Genomic DNA, 4437 nt, shown 5'->3' with positions numbered 1-4437 from the left:
CCCCTTACTACTTACAATGTTATCAAAAAAAATTTAAGATAGAATAAATATATAAAAATAATAATTCTTAAGAAGAGAGGAAAATAAAAGTTAATCACAAAAACAATTAAATTTGCATTTAATAAAATAAATAATTTACATCGAATGGGAAAAAAAGTAGTCAATTTAATAACAAGACGAAGAGAAAAATAAATAAATAAAATGGTAGAATATCAATAATAGAATTAATAAATAAAGAACTTCTTAATGAAGAAATTTTGAGAATAAAATTTACTAAGGAATGAAAAAGATAATTATTGAATGTAAAAAAAAAAAAATAATAATGCCTAGCCTATGTTTATAACCCACACGGCTAACCTTAAGTCGTTAGCCGTAAAAGTGTTAATTTTGTTGCCACAATTATTTCGGATACGAAACATGGCAGTTTAATTTAGTGAAGAACAAGGCCTAAAGGCTAAAGGCCCCTAAATCTCTTGAAAAAAAAGGATTTATCCGTAAAGTATTTGATACTAAAAAAAGAGACAATATATTGATGGATGGACTGGAAAATTGAGGTGGACCCATGGACCCCAAGATGGCGGCATTCAGCCCACAAACTGAATTAATATTTAAACGATAAGGCGATTGAAGTGGGCGTAAAATTTAATTGAGTTGAAATATGAACTTATCAGTAAAAAGGGTAATCTTGTCGCATTTAACCTTTTAACCATTATCTCTTTTTATCATCTCTTTACTTTTTAATTTTTATCTTAGTACCCCAAAGAAAATTACCACGGCAGAGATCTGAAATAAAAGGCTGATTTAATGACTTAAGATGTCTAGGGAATCGTTGGAAGGGAGACGTATTGTAGAGACAACTCACAAAATTTTTAATTTGAGTTTTTGATGGAAATGCACATATTGGAGTTCTCAATGTCCAAATAATCAAGACTCGCTAAATGTGTGATCACCATAGTCAAAAAAAAAATTGTACGAAACTTAAATTACATATAATTTTTTTTTATTATTTATTTATTTAATGTAATTTACAACTGTATAAAATAATACAATAAGTAAATATGTTGTATGTTTCATATATACTTGAAAATCTTGGGAAGGAACCACCCAAGGTGGTACTTCAAACATTAATTTAAATTAGAAGGTCCCGTGGCCATCTTCTTTTCAGATGTCCTTATCAATCCCTGATAATCCTCATCAGGGATTGATAAGGATGAAAGATTAAGAATTAATGGGTTAGCATGGTTAAGGAGTTTGGAATGAAAAGACGCATATCTGTTTTGGGCTAAATCTGCAACGAATGGGATGTTAAGGTCTTTGTGAATGAGTTTATTTGTAACGTAACAAGGAGCATCCAGGATTTTATGTAGGATTTTGGATCGTAAGAATTGGATACGGGAGGAATTTGATGGTTTGGTGGAGCCCCAGAGCTCAAGTCCATATGTCCGAATTGGTCTGATTATTGTAGTGTATACTAATTTTTTGTAGTGAATGGGAAGTTTAGAGCGTTTGTCAAGTAAGTGTTGTAGCAATCGGAATCTACGAGCAGTTTCTTGTCGTTTCAGTCTTGTGTGATCCCAAGTAAGTCTCTTGTCAAGATGGAGTCCTCAGTATCGAATCTGTTCAACAGGCGTTAGTGGAGTATTTAGAAAGGATACTGTAGGACAGAAGGGTAGAGGTTTACGACGGAGAGTAAAGGTGATCTGATGAGATTTGTCAGGATTTATTTTAATCCTCCAATTTTGACACCATTCTTCAATAGATGTTATGTGCGTCTGTAGTGTTGGTGATGCATTAGTTGGGTCGTTGTTTACAGGCAGTATACATGTGTCATCAGCAAATTACATATTTAGGACAGGTGTTTGCCTGCCTGGGATGTATCAGCATCTTTTTCGTCAAAATCGACTAACTGGAAGCGCCACTTTATGAAATAAATTTTTTACATTTTTTTTCTTCTCAAAAACGGCTCATATGATTTTGATTGTTTTTTCTTTATTTAATACCAGATCGGCCCAGTGGGCCTTATATGGTTGATATAAGTTACATTTTTTCTTTAACAATTGATTATGTGAGGGGGGGAGGATATATTCTCATACAAAAGACACTCCTAACTACGTACAATGATATTACTAAAACAAAACTAATATAAAATAAATAGATAAAAATAATAATTCTTAATAAGAGAGAAAAGTAAAGTTAATAACAAAAATCACAACATCCGTAGACCTACCAAAAAAAAATTATAAATTAGATAAAGGATGAAGAGAAAAAAATTATACAATTAAAATAGAAGAAATCTCAATAATAGAATTGATAAATTCAGCTTTAGTCTTCGGGTTCAGGTTGGGATTCCCAAGTCGTAGGTCACTGCTCCTTTTTATGATATATGTGAGTGGAACTTTTTTTTATGTTATTCTCTATTGACTTCATTTGTAACTGATGATGAAATTGGCTATTTCTTACAAACCAAGGAGCATCTATTTGGATTCTTAGGACTTTATTCTGAAAAGATTTTATCTTTTTCCTTTTTGTAAAGGATGCCGCTCACCAGACTTCACAACCGTACATCAGCAGTGGCTTGAGAATTGTTTTAAAAAAATATTTTGATTAAACTCGCTATATCAATGTACAATTAGGTGTTTTTTTAATTTCAGATAGGTTTTATCTTTATCAAAATAGTTTGAAAGGGCTTAAATGCGATTTTTTTTTTAAAATTGGGGTGAGGTAACTGCCTTTTTTTCTTCCCGGCTCTTGTAATATTGGGACATCCAGTAATTTGTGAATAGTAGGCGGTTTCCCCTTCTCCCATGCTGTATTCCGTACGATGGAATTTTGGAAATTATGTAGATGGCACTGTGTACCATCATTGAGGTGGAGGAAAAAGGAGGCACCGTATAGGAGTGCTGGACGGAGTATGCTCTTGTAGATTTGAAGATTTCTGTATTACACATTGATCGCTAAAAACTTGTTTATATAAGGGGTATTCATGATATTGTGTTAAATGTAAAATTTTTTACCAAGTTAAATGTTATAAGTATAGAACTGTGAGGAGCCCTATTTGAAGTCATGTTAAATTATAAATGCATAAGAGCTCCTAGCAAATTTTATGAGCAACTCGTTTAGTAACCTTTCCTTCCAAAACTTCTTGTTATTGTTTACTTTTAAGTTTTGATTACAGTAATTTATTATAACATGCCTAAAATAAGTGAAAAGTAGAAATGTAAAAGTTTGGCTACTGAGTGTATTTTTTAAAAAGTCAAAACACAAGACAAAAGAAAACAAAAAAAAAAACAAACTACGAGTAAGTAACCTAACATGACAACAAATAAAACGGTGATAAGCTCAGCTGGTCTGTTTCGTGACGACATTCTCCATTTAACAGACTCTCAACCACATTACATGTTATATCGTTTTAAATAGGTAAAATTCCCTTGTCGAACAGATCCGCTACCTTGGACTACATTTGGACAAACGATTAACCTGGAATCCTCACACAAGACTGAAAAGACAGGAAACTGCACGTAGATTTCGACTATTACAGCACTTACTAAACAAACGTTCTAAACTTCCAACACATTACGAAAGACTGATCTACATGACTGTAATAAGGCCAATCTGGACATATGGAGTTGAGCTTTGAGGCTCCCCTAAACCTTCGAATTCCTCTCGTATTCAATCAATATCAATTTTATTATTTTCCACTTCTTTCATTACTTTATTTTTATTAATTTTAATCTGTACAATTATTTACTTTAATCATTCTATATATTCAATTTTTCATTGGTTGTTGTCTTTTTTTTGTTCTTAACCATGATGAAGGCTTGAAATTCTGGCCGTAACGTTGGCACTATTAAAGTTGTTATTAACTTATTTGTTCCTCAAGGTAGTATCCTTGGTCCTATCCCCTACACCGTCTATACAGCTGACATTCCAACCAATCCAAACACTATCCTCAGCACTTATGCCGATGACACATGTGTGCTCGCAGTTAATAATAACACATTAATTGTATCCCAAAGTCTCCAATCACACATCACAGCCCTCGAAGAATGGTGTCGTAATTGCAGGATTAAGATAAATTCCAGCAAATCCCATGAAATCACCTTTATCCTTCGTCGTAAGCCTACGACTGCTCAACAGTTTCATTTAATAATGTTACTCTTACCCCCGACGATCCGCTACCTTGGACAAACGATTAACCAGGAATCCTCACACAAGACTGGAAAGACAGGAAACTGCACGTCGATTTCGAATATTACAGCACTTACTAGAAAAACCTTCTTAACATCCAACACATTGCAAAAGACTGATCTACATGACTGTAATAACGCCAATCTGGACATATGGAGTTGAGTTTTGTGGCTCCACTAAACCTTCGAATTCCTCTCGTATTCAATCCTTACAATCCAAAATCCTTCGTAAAATCCTCAATGCTCCTTA

This window comes from Halyomorpha halys, unplaced genomic scaffold (genome assembly GCF_000696795.3).
Source record: "Halyomorpha halys isolate HHAL.00 unplaced genomic scaffold, Hhal_1.1 Scaffold156.1, whole genome shotgun sequence".
In the NCBI taxonomy this organism is placed as follows: Eukaryota; Metazoa; Arthropoda; class Insecta; order Hemiptera; family Pentatomidae; genus Halyomorpha; species Halyomorpha halys.
This window is presented reverse-complemented; position numbering follows the sequence as displayed.